The following is a 19,688-nucleotide window of genomic DNA, read 5'->3' as shown; positions in this document are numbered from 1 at the left end:
TAAATCGGGATCAGAAAGCCGCGTTTATGCAATCGATGGTAATCGACGGTAACCGCGCAATGCTAAACGCTCCTATTCACTTGAATGGGAGAGTTTAGCCGATGGGTCCCGAACGCTTGACGGTAGACGCCGCCAAGCGTCCGTGTGAACCGGCCCGAAGCCGCATGCAACGTCCAGGGACGGCTAGCCGGCGCGGCTATATGTCCCCCTGCGGGGACGAGAAACGCCGATCGCGACGATCTCTGTACCGCCGCCACCGAACGGGACGTCACAGGATGACGCGACTTCTTGGCCACCCCAACGCCGCCTGCCGTCCGTGTGAACCGGCCCTTAGACTCCTTAGTTTTAAAAATACAATATAGTAATAGTATCATTGAAGACTATCCTGGAATCTCAGTAGGGAGTTTTCAGTCCCCCATTTTCCAGGAAATATATCTCCAGGTTAAGTGTTAATATTTAAGTTGTATTTTATTAAAAATGTTTTGGACACATTTTGAAAAATGTATAAGTGTATATATATATGACGATCATTTTACACTATACACTGTAATTATTCAATTGGTCCTTGATATTTTATTCCTTTGATGTAATTTTGATGTTGATGTTATTAAGATTTGTCATTGAAATAACTGTTTTATAATTAAAAAAAAGTCAATAAAAAATATTGAAACCTAAATATAATTTACAGTCAGCAACATCATGCTGACTGAATTAACAAATATGCATGTATAATTCCATTTTGCACAGTCTATGCGAAAATGCAATTCATTGAAATTCCGCTTGGAATTCACAGACACAAACATTGTTCATGTTTAGTAATTTAACGCAAAAAAAATGGTAAAATGTGCTTGATTTCATTTCTAAGGCCTCTAATTTGCAAAGGTTTAAAGTGGGCTGGTAAGCCCCAAATATGTTTTTCCAGGTACAGTGAGCAGAGATTATGCAAACAGTGCCTACTAGAGATGGCCCGAACCTTCGATTTTAGGTTCTCGAACCGGGTTCGCGAACCTCCGCAAACGTTCGTGAATCTGCAAACTTTCGCGAACCGCAATAGACTTCAATGGGGAGGTGAACTTTGAAAAGTAGAAACATTTATGCTGGCCACAAAAGTGATGGAAAAGATGTTTCAAGGGGTCTAACATCTGAGTTTTTGCATGGATGAGTGTGATAGACGCCAAAAGTCTCGGGGAAAAATCTGGATTTGACGCAAAGCAGCGTTTTAAGGGCAGAAATCACATTGCATGCTAAATTGGAGGCCTAAAGTGCTTTAAAACATCTTGCATGTGTATACATCAATTAGGGAGTGTAATTAGAGTACTGCTTCACACTGACAAACCAAACTCACTGTGTAACGCACCGCAAACAGCTGTTTGTGTTGTGACGGCCATGCTGGACTGATGTGCACCATGGCGAGAGTGCAGGCGTTTTTCAAGCCCATATGATCGCCAGGCTGAGGTAGCTCAATGACAGAACAACAGTAATTGTCCAGCTTATCAAATTTGGTCTGTCCACAATGAAGCAACGACCTTATCTTTGGTGTGCCACCCCCCGAGACACTCATATAGCCGACGGTCATTGCTTCATTGTGATACGCAAGCCCCTTCACCGCAGCAAGGTAACGATCACGAAGGGGAGGCCAGGTAGTCGGCTACCTGCCGGTCGAGGTGTTGGTGGAGGGTGGATCCTAGGGATGATTGGAACCAGCAAATTCCGTTCCGCCGGAAATCACGGATTCCGTCATTGTTGAATTCCGTCACTATCAAAATTCCGCCGGATTTGTACGAAATTCCGCGGAATTCCGGATTCCGTCGGAAAATTTTTAAGAAATCTCCTCCTCCTCATCTCATCTCTTCTTCCTGGCAATTGTAGTGTTTCAAAAGCCAGCTTACTTACCATGGATGAAAGTGAACCCAGGCTGGGCTGGGAATTGAACCCAGGTCTCAGTGTGCAGTAGGTATTTGACTTAACCCCTATACCTCCAACCACACTACATGCTGAAGCCAGCCTAGCATGTACCATTATGATCAATTCAAGAGAAAAAGTAGCATGCTTAAGGATTTGTAGACTTTTAAAAACCAGCTTACATACCGTGGCTGGGAATTGAACCCAGGCTGGGCTGGGAATTGAACTCTCAGTGTGCGGTAGGTATCTGACTTAACCCCTATACCACCAACCACACAACATGCTGAAGCCAGCCTAGCATGTACCATTATGATCAATCCAAGAGAAAAAGTAGCATGCTTAAGGATTTGTAGACTTTAAAAAAACAGCTTACATACCATGGCTGGGAATTGAACCCAGGTCTCAGTGTGTGGTAGGTATCTGACTCAACCCCTATACCACCAACCACACTACATGCTGAAGCCAGGCTAGCATGTACCATTATGATCAATCTAAGAGAAAAATTAGCTCTCTCTAAGCAGGAGGAGGAGAGAGAGAGAGAATTTTTTTATTCCGTAAAATTCCGCGGAAATAAAAAAAATTCTGCGGGATTTCGTTTTAAAAGGTTTAGCAATTCTGTTCCAATCGTCGGAATCGGAATTGACCTAATTCCGGCCGGAATTGCAGAATTAAGAATTCTGCGGAATGCAGCGAGCATCCCTAGCACTGGATCCAGAAGCTCTAAGGTGAGGCGTTGGACTAAAGAATGTCCGCATGTCCGACATCACCATGAAATTGCTGGAGCGTCCTGTCCTAGCCTGCGTGGGCATGGGAGAAGGATTACTGGCAGTGGTACCTTTATTGCGTTGTGCTGTGACATCACCCTTATACGCATTGTAAAGCATAGTTGCCAGCTTGTTCTGCAAGTGCTGCATCCTTTCTGCCTTCTGGTGATTTGGAAACATCTCAGCCACTTTGTGCCTATACCGAAGGTCTAGTAGTGTGGCCACCCAGTACAGCTCATTCCCCTTGAGTTTTTTTATACGGGGGTCCCTCAACAGGCTGGACAGCATGAAAGACGCCATCTGCACAAAGATGGATGCAGACGTACTATCCATCTCCTCTTGCTCTTTCTCAGTGATGTCAGCTAAGTTCTCCTCCCCCCAGCCACGAACAATACCATGGGAAAGTTGAGCAGCACAAGCCCCCTGCGACACCTGCTGCGGTTGTTCTTCCGCCTCATCCTCCTCCTCAAAAACAACACCTTCCTCATCATCTGACTCCTCTTCCCCAAACGACCCTTCCTCCTCCTCCTCCTCCCCCCTCTGTGCTGCCGCAGGCATTGAGGAATCATTTGCTTCTGCTGAGAATTGATCCCACAACTCTTCCTCCTGTTCCTGTTCACACTCCTCCACAGCTTGATCCACCAGTCTACACACAGCACGTTCCAGGAAGAAAGCATGTGGGATCAAGTCGCTGATGGCGCCTTCACTGCGACTCACCAAATTTGTCACCTCCTCAAATGGCCGCATGAGCCTGCAGGCATTTCGCATCAGTGTCCAGTACTTCGGCCAGAACATCCCCATCTCCCCAGACTGTGTCCTTTGACTGTAGTTGTAGAGATACTGTTTGACGGCTTTCTCCTGTTGTAGCAGGCGGTCGAACATCAGGAGGGTCGAATTCCAGCGAGTCGGGCTATCGCAAATCAAGCGTCTCACCGGCAAGTTGTTTCTCCGCTGAATATCGGCAAAGCGTGCCATGGCCGTGTAAGACCGCGTGAAATGCCCACACACCTTCCTGGACTGCTTTAGGACGTCCTTTAAGCCTTGGTACTTAGACACAAATCTCAGAATTATGAGATTGAGCACATGTGCCATGCAGGGTACATGTGTCAACTTTCCCAAATTCAAAGCCGAAATGAGATTGCTGCCATTGTCCCACACCACGTTGCCGATCTCCAGTTGGTGCGGGGTGAGCCACTGATCCACCTGTTTGTTCAGAGCAGCCAGAAGAGCTGCTCCAATGTGATTCTCCGCTTTGAGGCAAGACATGTCTAAGATGGCGTGACACTGTCGTACCTGACATGTAGCATATGCCCTGGGGAGCTGGGGCTGTGTAGCTGGAGAGAAAATCGCAGCACCAGTAGATTTGCACTGCCACTCAGCCAAGGAGGAGGAGGACGACGACAGCGAAGAGGATGTAGCAGGAAGAGAGGAGGTGCCAGCAGGCCTGCCTGCAAGCCGTGGAGGTGTCACAAGTAGGTCTGCTGCACAGCCACGTACTCCCTGCTTGTCAGCGGTCACCAGGTTGACCCAATGGGCTGTGTAAGTAATGTACCTGCCCTGACTGTGCTTGGCAGACCAGGAATCCATGGTCAGATGGACCCTTGACCCAACACTGTGTGCCAGAGATGACACCACTTGTCTCTCAACTTCATGGTACAGTTTGGGTATCGCCTTTTTAGAGAAATAATTGCGGCCTGGTGTCTTCCACTGCAGTGTGCCAATGGCCACAAATTTACAGAAGGCCTCAGAGTCCACCAGCTGGTATGGTAACAGCTGGCGAGCTAACAGTTCCGCCAAGCTAGCTGTCAGACGTCGGGCAAGGGGGTGACTGGCAGAAATTGGCTTCTTCCGCTCAAAGATTTCCCTCACGGACACCTGACTGCTGATGTGGGCAGAGGAGCAGGAACCGCTCAAGGTGAGAGGCGGAGTGGAGGAGGGTGGCTGTGATTGTGAAGGTGCAAGGGAGAAAGCGGATGAGGATGCTGCACCTGAAGGAGGAAGAGGAGAAGAAGGGTGGCTTTTCTTTTGTGTGCTGCTTTTCCTCTGGTGCTCTTCCCATTGCAGTTTGTGCCTTTTCTGCATGTGCCTTCGTAAGGCAGTTGTCCCTACGTGGGTGTTGGCCTTTCCACGGCTCAATTTTTGGAGGCAGAGAGAACAGATGGCATTGCTCTGATCTAAGGCAGACACACTAAAAAATTTCCAAACCGCTGAGCCCCCCTGGGGTGATGGCACTATGGTGGCATCAGCAGCTGACGTTGAAGGGCATGTTGGATGGCTGTCCATAGGTGGCGATACATGGCACCGGACACTGCCACCAGCTGTTTCTGACGACGAGCTCCTCCTGCTTCTTTCAGGAACTCATCTCCTCCTACTCCTCTCTGACTCCCCCTCTGAACTGTCCCCTTGGTCATCTTGTCTCTTAGGATCCCACGTGGCATCTGTATCATCGTCATCATCATAATCATCCTGCCCAGCTTCGCTTGCCTCAGATACCTCATAAACTGCACCAACAGCAGGTACTTCATCATCCTCTTCCTCACACCTTACGTCCATAGTGTCGCCTAACTCAGACATATGAGGTGGTGTAACTTGCTTAGCGCCTTCATCTTGTTGTAACAGTAGTTGCTGTGAATAAGTTAATTCCCCACCAAATAGCTCCTGCAAAGTGTCAAATGGAACGGATGTGGTGCTAGTAGTAGCGCTGGTGGCTGTGGAAGATGAGGTGTTCTGTGTTAAATAGACAACCACATCCTGACAATCTTGGGAGTTGATGGGACATGCCCTTTTCTGAGCACTGTACTTTGGTCCAGGGCCGCACGAAATCACATCAGCATGACCTCGAACAGACCTGCCGGGTGGCCTTCCTCTCGGTCTTCCTCTGCCTCTACCTGTTTTGTCCGTATCGGGGGGGATGAAGTGAAAGGCATGCACTGACTTGACTAATACAATGTGCAGTCACACAGGTGCAGTTAACAGATATGCACGGAGTGGTATATCCCACTGTGTGCACTCACGTAGGTAGGTGGGTGCATTGAACAACAGGTAAGTATATGCAGTGATGGGTATTACAAATGTACACCTGTCACACACACACGTACCGTGAACAGGTACAGTGACTGGTGGTATTAAATAGCACACTGAGTGCGCTCCTGCAGGTAGGTGGGTGCACTGAGCAACAGGTAGGTATATGCAGTGATGGGTATTACAAATGTGCACCTGTCAAGCACACGTACTGTGAACAGGTACAGTGACTGGTGGTATTAAATAGCACACTGAGTGCGCTCACGTAGGTAGGTGGGTGCACTGAACAACAGGTAGGTAGGTATATGCAGTGCTGCTGGGTATTACAAATGTGCACCTGTCACACACACACACACACATGTACCGTGAACAGGTGCAATGACTGGTGGTATTAACAATGCGTGCACTCACGTAGGTAGGTAGGTAGGTGGACTAAACAGTGAACAGGTGCAGTGATTGGGATTACAAATGTGCAGCTGCCTGTCACACACACAGGTAGTCACTGAATGTGCTGGGCCTGGCAGTGGCACAGTAGGAATTAAGGGGCCAAAGGCCAGCTGCGACTGACTGACAGGGCTGTATATAAATATAATACAAGTGGGCCACGCCCAAAAAAAAAAATAGATCACAAGAACAAAATTAGCTCTCAAAAGAGCTGTTGGGGGATGCTTTTTTAGCAATAAGAAACAGCAAGGAGCAAGCTAACAAGCCTACAAGAGCCTAACTAAGATTTCCCTATGTGAGTCTGCAGTAGCTCTCCCTTCTCTAATTACTGCAGACACACGAGTGAGTCCAATGCCTGATGCTGCGTGCATTTTATAAGGGGGGGGGCCTTCAGGAGGGAGTGTATCCTGATTAGCTACAATGTGCCTGCTGACTGTGATGTAGAGGGTCAAAGCTGACCCTAATGATGTACTATGGGGGCAAATCAAACTTCCGGAAAAGTTTGCGGTTCTCCCTGATCGCGAACCCCGGAAGTTCGCCGGCAAAACGTTCGGGCCATCTCTAGTGCCTAATATCTCTTTAAATGATTCTTAGAAACTTTCCCAGCATAACACTATACATAGGACCCCCTTGATCCCAAAGAGACTCCACCATATGGGTTATGCAGTGGACGCCTTACATCCTCATTGCAAATCACATATGGGGATTACATTCATATACTTTGGAGATGTCCAAAGCTTTTTAGGTATCAGTCTAAGATACTTGCACTCATTGATCAGGTTTTCAAGGTCCAGGTACGGAGTGAAGAATTCTCTTGTCTACTGTCCTACCTGGAGAATGTGACAGCTGACTACTGTGTTTTTTAGGCAATATATAGGGCTCTGGACGCACAATTGAAAGGATGAGGTTCCTCCTTGCTTTGACATGTGGACTGCGGCAGTTAATAATAAAATGAAAAGCTTTGGAGCCTTTGGCTCGATACTTCTGGCCTGACTCAGATCTAGTGAATGACAGGTTGGACCTCTAAGCGATTCTTGATTTTTTGTAAATATGTATTTATCCGTAAGTATGAAAACAGGTTGTACCCGATTACCTCTCACTTTCCTGATCCTAACAGTAAACTTTATTTTTTTGTAGTGAAGCCTTCTTACACTAGTGCCTTGTTTGCTGTTGGGCAATGTAATCTTTATACTTATGTTGTCAATGTACCGTCTGATCTGTGCAATCATTATGTCTCTCATTCTTTAAAAGTTTGTGACCAGTGGCGGCGCCACGCTGGGGCTTGCCCAGGCTTCAGCCCCAGCTGGCGACTTATCAGCCCCGCCTAAAGCCCCCCCGGCGGGTGCCGCAAGTTCCTATTTTGCACACAGACAGGCAAAATGAGGAGGAGGATCGTCTGGAGGAGGGCCTGGTTGACTGTCTGACAGCGATCCCGGGTCATAGATGCTGGCCGCAAGGGTACGTTCGTGGTGGGCTGGTGGCGTATAAATTTGTGTCACGTGACAATGTCCGGCGTGACGTCACGTGACACTTGCAGTGCGCTCGCCTTGCCTGCCCAGGCAGCTTCAGCTACTTGCTGCCGACGGCTGAATAGGGAGCAGGCCAGCACCACTGAGACCAGACTGTATCACTGTGAGTGACTGGCTGCCAGCCAGAGCCAGCACTCACACCCACCCATGGACAGCACATCAGACAGGCAGCACGCACAAACGTCCGAGCCTCCGAGGACTCAGTAGTCGGACTGGAACCAGGCAGCTCAGCAGCAGCATCAGGAGGATTGGAGGAAGGAAGACTCAAGGTGGGTGAGTGGGTGGACAGCCAGCCAACAGGCAAATTTTCTTTTTCACACCGGACAGGCCTGAGCTGCTCTGAGCTGAGCCCAGCCCGGCACCACCACCAACCAGGCCTGAGCTGCCCTGGGGGGCCCCCAACCCACCACCACCAGCCAGGCTTGAGCTTCCCTGGGGCCCCCAGCCCACCACCACCAGCCAGGCCTGAGCTTGCCTGGGGCCCCCAGCCCACCACCACCAACCAGGCCTGAGCTGCCCTGGGGGGCCCACAACCCACCACCACCAGCCAGGCCTGAGTTTCCCTGGGGCCCCCAGCCCACCACCACCAGCCAGGCCTGAGGACTTCAGCCCACCACCAGCCAGGCCTGATCTGCCCTGGGGCCCCCAGCCCACCACCACCAGCCAGGCCTGAGCTACCCTGGGGCCCCCAGCCCACCACCACCAGCCAGGCCTAAGCTGCCCTGGGGCCCCTAGACCACCACCAGCCACGCAGGCCTGAGGCCTCCAGCCCACCACCAGTCAGGATTGAGGTGCCCTGGGGCCCCCAGCCCACCACCACCAGCCTGACTACATATACTGGGAAAAGCTATACGCCTGGCTACATATACTGGGGACAGCTATACACCTGGTTACCTATGCTGGGGACACTGGCTGTCTGTCATTATGTGCATTTACTGGTAAAAGTTGTCTCTTATGTGCATTTACGGGTGAAATGCAGTCTGTCATTACGTACATGAACTGGTGAAAAGTTGTCTCTTATGTGCATTTACTGCGGAAATGCTGTCTGTCTCTTATGTGCATTTACTGGGGAAATGCTGTCGGTCATTATGTGCATGAACTGGTGAAAAGTTGTCTCTTATGTGCATTTACTGCGGAAATGCAATCTGTCATTACGTGCATTAACTGGTGAAAAGTTGTCTCTTCTGTGCATTTACTGGGGAAAAGCTGTCTGTCATTATGTGCATTTATTGGTGAAAAGTTGTCTCTTATGTGCATTTACTGGGGAAATGCTGTCTGTCATTATGTGCATGAACTGGTGAAAAGTTGTCTCTTATGTGCATTTACTGCGGAAATGCTGTCTGTCATTATGTGCATGAACTGGTGAAAAGTTGTCTCTTATGTGCATTTACTGGGGAAACGCGGTCTGTCATTATGTGCATGAACTGGTGAAAAGATGTCTCTTATGTGCATTTACTGCGGAAAAGCTGTCTGTCATTAAGTGCATTTATTGGTGAAAAGTTGTCTCTTATGTGCATTTACTGGGGAAATGCTGTCTGTCATTATGTGCATGAACTGGTGAAAAGTTGTCTCTTATGTGCATTTAGGCCTGGTGCACACCAAAAACCGCTAGCAGATCCGCAAAATGCTAGCAAATTTTGAAACGCTTTTTCTTCTTTTTCTGCAGCTTTTCAGCTAGCGTTTTGCGGTTTTGTGTAGCGTTTTTGGTGTAGTAGATTTTATGTATTGTTACAGTAAAGCTGTTACTGAACAGCTACTGTAACAAAAAACGCCTGGCAAACCGCTCTGAAGTGCTGTTTTTCAGAGCGGTTTTCGGTTTTCCTATACTTAACATTGAGGCATTGAGGCAGAAACGCATCCGCAATCCAAAATCTGCAGCAGCCCGGGAGTATGCGTTTCTGCAAAACGCCTCCCGCTCTGGTGTGCACTAGCCCATTGAAATACATTACCCTAGCGGATCCGCACCCGCAAGCAGATCGCAAACCGCAGCGGAAACGCTCCGGTGTGCACTAGGCCTTACTGCGGAAATGCTGTCTGTCATTATGTGCATTTACTGGTGAAAAGCTGACTCTTATGCGCATTTACTGGTGAAAGGCTGTCATTATGTACGTTTACTTCATTTTTTTTTAATGTAACTACGTTAGCTGGTACAACTACATTACAGTTAGCCCCGCCCACATGACGTCATGACCACGCCCAAGTTGCCCCCCCCCCCCCCCCCCGCCAAGCCCGGCCTGCCAGCCCTTGTGCCCCCTTTGAGCCCCCCAAAAAATCTGAAGCTGGAGCCGCCACTGTTTGTGACATTTGGATTTTGTTTAATTGACTGAAACCAACACAAAAATACCAGAGATTGTTGCAGTTAAAGAGGACTTCAAGCAAGTTTGGAACATATCCAAACAAGCTGATGCTTGAATGTCCTGATGCTTGAATGTCCTGAACTAAAAGATACCTCAAGACTTCAAACAAGATGAATAAGTAAAGGAAAGCAGTGGATATAATCAACTATTTTGTATAACAGCTCATGCTCTGTTATTGGACAATCCTCAAAAGTCAACATAATGTTCAAGGAGCCCCTGTGCCCATCGCTTGGCTACTGTGATTTGCTAAAAGGTATACAGTGCTGAAAAAGTGGGCTCATGCACATTGTCTCTCTTCCTACACTCTCTAAGCCCCTGTCCCTGGGGGTGGGTATACTTTATGTGTAAGGTGATCTCACATTGTTTTGTTTTTTTCTTATTTAAAATAAAAAAGCTTTTTTAAATACTCAACAACAGCAGTTCAGCACCTTGAAGTAATTCACCTGTGAGGTAATTTAACACATTTACCCCTACGCCCGCATCATAGAAGAGCATAAAGCAGCTCTTTTAACAAGGTTACTTCCAATTGAGTTAACACTTGATTGCCAGTAGTGCATTGCACAAGAATTAAGAAATATCATGAGTTAATTAATTACTCTGGTATTGCATTTTTTTCAAATGTTAAAGCTCAATTAAAGGCTAAAATAAATAAAGGCAGGGTTAGTATGGATTTGTCTAGCATTGCACTGTATGTCTTATTGGCCAGAGAAACTATATTCTGCACTGCAGTGGTGTGTTTTTCTTTCTTCCAGGCACCTTGTCTCAGAGCTCTGACCATGACACTTCCCCATAGATTAACGCTAGGTGATGTACAGGTATGCATGCACCCGAAATACACTTTCGAAATATCTGTGTGTAATGAATTTGTATTACATATGTGTTTCACTTTTTGAATTGAATTAATGAAATAAACTAACTTTTTGATTATATTTTAATTTACGGAGTTAATGCAGCATTGCAGGCAGTCATTAAGAGGTCTTCAATCAAGATGTTAAGAAGACCCCAAAGGATTCCAGTGATTGGGATATCTTTGTAGCATTGTATTGTTATAAGGTACAATAAGAAAAAGCTTTTTCTTAGGCTTCACTATTCTTGTATAAATGTTAAGGGGCTTTAAAAGGCTTAGTAGGGCATCCTGCTTCTATTAATAAAACAATGAAAAAGTAAAATATAAAATAAAAATGATAATGAAAAGGATTTAAGGGTTAGCGAACCATTAGGCAAGAGAGATGTGTGATGCTGAAGAAAGCTCAACCTAATACATATGTTAAGTGCACCAGGGGAATGGCCCCTGATGTCTCCACAGTGAGGTGTGAATAATTTTCCTTCTCCTCATCACCTGGCTTTGGTGCTAGTACATGTACAATGAACCCAACTAAGCACTTTTATTTGAATGAAGTGAATTCTGCCACCCTTATATCACTCAGCCAGTACAAAAGAGAACATGACTGAGCAGGTAAATCAAAAGTATTAACAGGATGAAGAATGGGTGGGAGGGATACTTCCCTTATATTGCATAAGTGACTTTACTGCTTAGCAGGCACACAAATAACTTTTACTTGCTGCATACAAGCTGTCTATTGAATTTAAAACAAATTCCTTTCTGATTTTGAAGTCACTTTTCCCTCCTAAGTCCATAAAAATGATATTCCTTTTTAACGTGTGTGGCAAAGACTGCTACTGTAAGACATACAGATATTTGGATTAGTGAAGAATATCTGGATAAGTGTCAAATCAATCGTAATAATGAGAAAGTGATCTCACGGTACAATACTCATCATACTAGCCATGCTTTGACAGATTAAGAAATTTAATGGCAAGCTTCACACGGCTGTATTTATAGCTATGGGAAATGGGTAATTAATAGCACATACTTGTAGCAGGTACAGGATTTTAGCTACCTAGCATTGCTGCTTAGCTGGTGAAGATACAAGTCTAAGTAGCAGGAGTTTTCGGAAGTAGCATTCGGAAAGCATCCTTTAGCTAAAAGTAGAAACTAATAAGCAGCATCTGTTTCCAGCACAGAATGCTGATAAATCTAACTTGCTAAGGAATTGGTAGTGACATTAGTAACCGCCTGACTGCACTTGAATTAATGAAGAACATTGTGACAATTTGCTGCTAAAACATGGATAGCAGCAAATCGCCATGACAGTGTTGTCTGGGTACTGTAGACTCTAGTAGTACTTAATGGTATACTTTAATAAAATGTGAATATTGGTAATATTTTGCGTTTAAACTCAACCTAAAGATTCAGTCTTCCCACCTGAATTGTTCTTCAAGCATTAGTTTTCTGCACCTGGGAAAACCCTTATATGGACTGTCTGACTTTCATACAATAATATTCTTCCTGATGATATTAGCAGTTCACTAAGAGTCTGTTTACACCAGATCTGGGTCATGTTCACGTAGCCTAAAAAGGATACACAGCAGACATCAATTCATGACAATGGCATCGCATAAAAATGCAAGCAAATGCTAGCCCTGCAAATGCTAGCCCTAAACGATTTACTTGTTTTGAAGATCTATTTATAAAACAGCAATAAATCTGTATCTTAAAGCCTGTACGCATGCTCGATTAAGGTCGCTCGGCTGGGATTCGGATTTAACCCACCAGGCAACCTTGCAGGGCAGTCACTGTACATATATGTTGCAATGGGGGGGGGGGGGGGGGGGTAGGGCAGAAGGCAGATGAAGCAGCATGGAAGTGATGTTACTTGGGAGCCAGTTGAGTGGGGAGATCAAAGCTTTCAGCTGTCCCTCTGACGGCCAGCTACCCTAGGTCACAGGCTGCTGTACATGCTGAATTCCGGCCAATAACTACCACTTCTGCCGATTTTTATCTAGCATGTGTATGGGCCTTTAGCGTTGCTGCTCATGGCATCACTGCTCATAGGAAAGTTCAATTAATTTTCTTTTCATTTCAGTGTTTCCAAAGAGTTTATGAATTTTCAAATCCTCTAATTCCAGTTAAGTATCTGAGGAGAAAAAAGACAAAATTAAGAATGTCTCTGTTTAGAGCATCGGGGCATGAAAGTATGAATCAATATACAGTATTTTATAAAAGTTAGTACACCTCTCACATTGTTTGCAAATATTTTATTATATCTATTCATGAACCGGCACTATTCAGGTAAGTATTTTGCGCTTTTTATTTCAGATAAGCATCACATGATGCTTATCTGAAATAAAAAGAGCAAAATACTTACCTGAATGGTTCTGGTTCATCTATTCCTCAGTGATACTGATCTGGAGTGCTGCCAGATCCGCCGTGGCACTTCCCAATTGGAAATTAGAGTAGTGCCCCACAAATATTTTCTTCAAATGATATCTTTTCATGGGAAAACACTAAAGTAGTCAATGTACAGCTAGTATAACAGTATAAATTTGCTGTCTTACCAAATAACAACACACAACTATTAATATCTTAATTGCAGGCAACAAACTGAGTACATAAGTGAAGAATGTCAAAATTCTACCCAATTACACATTTTCCCTGGGTCATATTATTTGTTAGTTTTCCAAGGTCTGATTTATTAATGCAGAGCAGATGAGTTAAATTTGGTTTTATCACACTCACACGCTCTCATACTGGTCACTGGAAGTGCAACATGGCACCTCATGGCAGAAAACTCCCAGAGGATCTTAAATAATAATTGTTGCTCTACATAAAGATGGCCTAGCATAGAACAAGATTGCCAACATCCTGACACTGAGCTGCAGCATGGTGGCCAAGACCACACAAAAGTTTAACAGTAGAGGTTACACTCAGAAAAGGCCTCGCCATGATGGACCAAAGAAGGTGAGTTGCATGTGCTCAGCATCATATCCAGAGGTTATCTTTTGCAAATAGATGTACAGTATGAGTGGTAGGAGCATTGTTGCAGAGGTAGAAGGAGTGAGGGTTCAGAGTGGCAGTGCTCAGATCATACACAACACACTGCACCAAAATTGTGTGCATGGCTGTTGTCCCCAGGGCTGTGGAGTCGGTACAAAAATCATCCGACTCCAACTCAGACTCCTCAGTTTATGAAATCTCTGACTCCAACTCTGACTCCAGGTACCCAAGATGGCTCCAACTTCGACTCCTCGACTCCGAATCCTTAGTCTAATACTTACCAGGGCTGTGGATTTGGTACAAAAATCATCCAACTCCGACTCCTAACTCCTTAGTTTATTACACCACCAACTCCAGCTTCCCAAGATTGCTCCGGCTACGACCTAATCGACTCGCTCTCCAGGATCCGTTGAAAAGGGCTCCTGAGCTGCCTGTATGAAAAAGGCTCCTCCATAGACATCAAGGTTATTTCTGCAAATATGGGCTACAAGGTGATGAAAAGGGCTCCAGAGTTTTGATATAGGCTACAAGCGGGCACCCTTTTGTAGCCCATATATTTTTTTTCGGCTAGAAGGCTTTCGGCTACAGTAGGGCACCCCTTTGTAGCCCATAATTTTTATTCGGCTGTAAGGTTTTCAGCTACAAAAGGGTACCCTTTTGTAGCCCATATTTTTTTTTCGGATACAAGGTTTTCGGCTACAAAAGGGCACCCCTTTGTAGCCCATATTTTTATTTGGCTACAAGGTTTTCGGCTACAGTAGGGCACCCCTTTGTAGCCCATATTTTTTATTCAACTACAAGGTTTTAGGCTACAAGGTTTTTGATTCTGCTACAAAAGGGCACCCTTTTTATAGCCGAGATTTTTGATTCGAGGGCGCAGGGGAGGTTAGGATTAGGCATCACAAGCGGGGGGGGTCTTAGGGTTAGGCACCACCTGGGGGGTCTTAGGGTTAGGCACCACCAGGGAAGTATTAGGGTTAGGCACCACCTGAGGAGTCTTAGGGTTAGGCACCACCTGCGGGGGGACTTAGGGTTAGGCACCACCTGGGGGGGTCTTAGGGTTAGGCACCACCTGGGGGGGTCTTAGGGTTAGGCACCACCTGGGGAGTCTTAGGGTTAGGCACCACCTGGGGATTCTTAGGGTTAGGCATTACCTGGGGGTCTTAGGCTTAGGCACCACCAAGGGAGTCTTAGGCACCAAATGGGGGGTCTTAGGGTTAGGCACCACCTAGGGGGTTAGGGTTAGGCACCATCAGGGGAGGGTTCTGTGTGAGAGTAGGGAGCAGTTACATCATAATAATTAATTTTCTTAGCTATATCTAGAGCCCTTTTATAGCCCAGCAAATTTTGCCTATAACACCATCCTTTCAAATAAGGCCATTGTCCACAGGCGGGAATCGAGCGGCTTGATCGGGCCAGCTGAATATTATAAGTTGGCCGGATCAGCTGGTCGATACACGGTACAGAAACGTACCGTGTATCCCCAGCATAAGGACATGTAATATTGGAACCATGTCCTATGGTCTGATTAGACCAAAATAAACGTATTTGATTTAGATGGTTTTAAGCCTGTGTTGCGGCAACCAGGTGAGGAGCACAAAGACAAGTGTGTCTTACCTACAGTCAAGCATGGTGGTGAGAGTATCATAGCTTGAGGCTGCATGAATGCTGTGGGCACTGGGGAGCTACAGTTCATTGAGGGAACCCTAAATGTCAACATGTTCTGTTGGAGAGCATGCTCTGCTCCTTTTGGAAACTGGGCGCAGTATCCCAATATGATAACCCCAAATATACCTCCAAGATGGCCACTGCCCTGCTATAGAAACAAAGTAAAGGCACTGGACTGGCCAAGCATGTCTTTAGATCTTAACGGTATTTGAGCATCTGTGGGGCAACGAAAGGTGGAGAAGCGCAAGGTCTCTAACATCTACCAACTTCGTCATGGAGGAGTGAAAAAGGATTCCAGTGGCAACCTCTGCAGCTCTATTGCACTACATGCCCAAGAGAGCAATGGATATGTAATAAAGACTGTCAGATGAGTGTCAGTTAATCATGAAACTACATCCTTCTGGGTTTCTATAGTGTTGATGGGTCACTTTAACATGCCACCACGTTCAACCTGTTAACATTTCTAAAACAACGCGCTGTCAGACTACTCTTACATCCTGAAATCTAAGACGCCTGTTTAAAGTGGTTTAAAATGGGACACTTTTATCTGCAGACAACCAAACAGACTGATCTATGTAATTAGATTCCAGACATGCCTGGCATGCATTACGTCTTCTTCATGGAACGAGCCAAGCGTTGTCTTTGAAACAACGACAACATGGCAGAATCTCATGCTCATCCTTTGCACTATGCACAAATTTATGAATTACCGCTGCTCTCAAGAGCAGGCATTCAGGCAGAGAGCATATTGTGATTAATCCTTCTGCTGTAAGAGTGGTCAACAAGGAACGTGCTGCTTAGCCTTAGAGGAGTGGCGCTACTAAACAGCAGTTAAGTAGTGTCAGCTGGTCTGATTTAAATATCCAGATAGGCACTGCTGGTAAGCCATAGCCGAGACTCTCAATAGCACTCCGGACTAATCCAACATCATCAGATGTGTCACATTAATTGCACCTCCTCTGCTCCCTCCAACGCTGATCACTCACACAGGCGGCGGCGTATCAAAGGAGCTGTTAGACTGCACGACAATGATGCCTTCCCTCAGACTGCATTTAACTCATTGTGTACTTGATCATATCAGGATACAGGCTGGAATTGGAACTTTCACATTATCCTGTGCTGTAGAAATTCCAGATACATGAATGTAACATAAATGATTAGAGCAAATAGCTTACATTCTCATTTTAAAGCTGAAGAAAAATAAATATCAGGGGATGTATAATGGCAACTCCAAATTAAATATGAAAAACTAAGGTATTAATCTAACAAACAGTAATTTTAATTGTACATAGTATTACTTCCGTGCAACATTGTGGTCGTAAGGCATTCTGACTAAATCTGTTCAGAGACAAAGATAGATAGATAGATAGATAGATAGATAGATAGATAGATAGATAGATAGATAGATAGATAGATAGATAGGAGTTTTATCTGGATTTTGTTAATTATACTTCCATCCCTCCAATGTGAGAACACATATTACAGCATTCATTTACAACAGCCTAATTGGCTATTGAGAGTATAGGCTGATTTGTCTGTGGGGTGGTGGGGGCATAAGATTGCAAGCTCCAATGGAATTATTATAAATACATCAGCATATTATCACTTCCCCTCAGAATACAAATACTGTCACATGTGTACTATCATCAGATGTACTATCACTGAACACTATATACAATTATTTCATAACCTTAAACTGTAGCAACACACACTACTCGAATTGGAGCTCCTTAAATAAAATAGGCACCATTTTACTTGCTTTATATTCCAAATACAAAATCCTTGACCTCTAATTTTGCATTCATCCTTTCACCTTAATTCTATTGTGGCTCAAGCAGTGCTTTCAATGACTAAAGCAGCCTATACAATTTCATAATAATGATAGTCTCTCGTGAATAACGGACACAGAACAAAATGCTGGGATCCTAATCCAAGATTGGCCAGTAACATTAGAATCAAATTTAATCACGTACAGTGCACCCTAGATGTTTTATTTCTGATGACACAGTGCCCCCCAGAGGTCAAGGAAAATCTCTTTACTTAAGGTTTTCATTGAAAACAGGAGAGAACTCCTCTCAGCCCAGTTTGACACATTCTATCATTTCCCACTTGCTAACTAGAAGGATTAATGACTACGTTCCAATTTCATCTTCCCCAACGAAAGATGCATTCCATGCACCACTTACTGTCACAATGTACTGTGTAACAGCACCATCTAGTGGCTTTTATCTGAACACAACAATTTGAGCGATCTGGTTAGAAGAGGGAATCCACGTACTGTAATTTTTATGACTATGGAAAGCATAAGAATAAAGTAATATTATGCAAGGGGGGGAAAAAGTAATTTTTAAAATAATATATATTTTACATGACATTTGTTGATTAAAAAAAATAATGTTTTAAGATATAAGCAAGCTGAAGAAACAGGGTTTGTGTGGACAAATGCATAGATCAAAAGGTTTTTATGGCTCAATATTTGTACTCATGACTGTGTCCAAACAGCCAGGACTGCAGCATAAAATACAGATCCATTCTAATAACATTTTCCACTGGCCAAGACAAACTGGCACTATCTTGGCTTGTTTGAATGTCTATCCTTAGATCAAGCAAGTTGTGGTGGCCAAGAAATTGAAGCCACTGTGATCCAAACTTGATATGACAAAAAAGACATTGAGAAATTGTCATACTGCCTATTAGAAATCAGATTTGTTCTTTTTCCAATCAAATGAAAGACAAAGATTATTGGGTTGTAATTTATCTATGGCATCTTCCCACTGTACGGTGACGTTTTACTCGTTTGTAAGCAGACCTAGATCTAAATAAAGGGGAAGGGGAGACTTTTCTCTTTATTTTTTTTTGGGGGGGGAGAGGGTTTCTGGGTAAATTTAACAAAGTTTGATTCAACAATTTAAGGCACCATTTAGCTAAGATGCAGGCGGCAGGCAGAGTAATCAAAATCCAGGCAGAGGTCGGTGCAGGCGGCAGGCAGAGAGTAGTGAAAATCCAGGCAGACATCGGTGCAGGCGGCAGGTAAAGAGTAGTCAAAAAATTGTTACAAAACAGCTGGTAAACAAGGTTTTTTCCCACAGGCTGTGCTGAGAGACCTCAGAACAGCATTTTAGTGTTGCTGGCTAAAAGCTCTATAGGTATGTGAGGTTTACAGAAAACCAGTTTCTTTTATGATTGTTCTTTAAAGAGAAACTCCGACCAAGAATTGAACTTTATACCAATCAGTAGCTGATACCCCCTTTTACATGAGAAATCTATTCCTTTTCACAAACAGACCATCAGGGGGCGCTGTATGACTGATATTGTGGTGAAACCCCTCCCACAAGAAACTCTGAGGACCGTGGTACTCCTGGCAGTTTCCTGTCTGTGAACCTTGTTGCATTGCGGGAAATAGCTGTTTACAGCTGTTTCCAACTGCCAAAAAAGCATGCAGCAGCTACATCACCTGCCAACAGTAAAAATTTCACCATGTAATAAATGTCAGAATGTAAATCAGGTATTTAAAAGATTTTACAATGGGCAAACACTGACTAAATCATTTATACATAATTATTCTAAAAATGAAGCACTTTTTTATTACATTATTTTTACTGGAGTTCCTCTTTAAGTGCACTTGTGGCTTAATGTACAGTGGGATGTGAAAGTTTGGGCAACCTCGTTAATCGTTAACAGAAAGTACTATTTTCCTGTATAAATCGTTGGTTGTTAATAAAAAAATGTCAGTTAAATATATCATATAGGAGACACACAGTGATATTTGAGAAGTGAAATGCAATTTATTGGATTTACAGAAAGTGTGCAATAATTGTTTAAATAAAATTAGGCAGGTGCATAAATTTGGGCACTGTTGTCATTTTATTGATTCCAAAACCTTTAGAACCATTAGCTCAGTGACCCCTGACCTACATACACAGGTGAATCCAATTATGCGAAAGAGTATTTTAGGAGGTCAATTGTAAGTTTCCCTCTTCTTTTCATTTTTTCTGAAGAAGTCTCAAAACAACTCTCAAATGACCTGAAGACAAAGATTGTTCTCCATCATGCTTTAGGGGAAGGATACAGAAAGCTGTCTCAGAGATTTCAGCTGTCTGTTTCCACAGTTAGGAAGATATTGAGGAAATGGAAGACCACAGGCTCAGTTCAAGTTAAAGCTCGA

General features: G+C 44.5%; 1 long non-coding RNA gene across 2 annotated transcripts in view; it reads right to left on the bottom strand.

Moving 5' to 3' along the window:
• Positions 1–9,963: 9,963 nt before the first annotated feature.
• Positions 9,964–19,688, bottom strand: part of LOC137544522 (uncharacterized) — a 97,970-nt gene continuing 88,245 nt past the window's right edge. For both annotated transcript variants that reach the window (XR_011025893.1, XR_011025892.1), the window contains exon 4: positions 9,964–12,995. This is a non-coding gene — a long non-coding RNA (uncharacterized lncRNA). The remainder of the gene's footprint in view (positions 12,996–19,688) is intronic.

Source organism: Hyperolius riggenbachi, chromosome 2 (assembly GCF_040937935.1).
Source record: "Hyperolius riggenbachi isolate aHypRig1 chromosome 2, aHypRig1.pri, whole genome shotgun sequence".
Lineage (NCBI taxonomy): Eukaryota > Metazoa > Chordata > Amphibia > Anura > Hyperoliidae > Hyperolius > Hyperolius riggenbachi.
The sequence above is the reverse complement of the archived record's forward strand: the minus strand, read 5'-3'. Positions and strand labels throughout refer to the sequence as shown.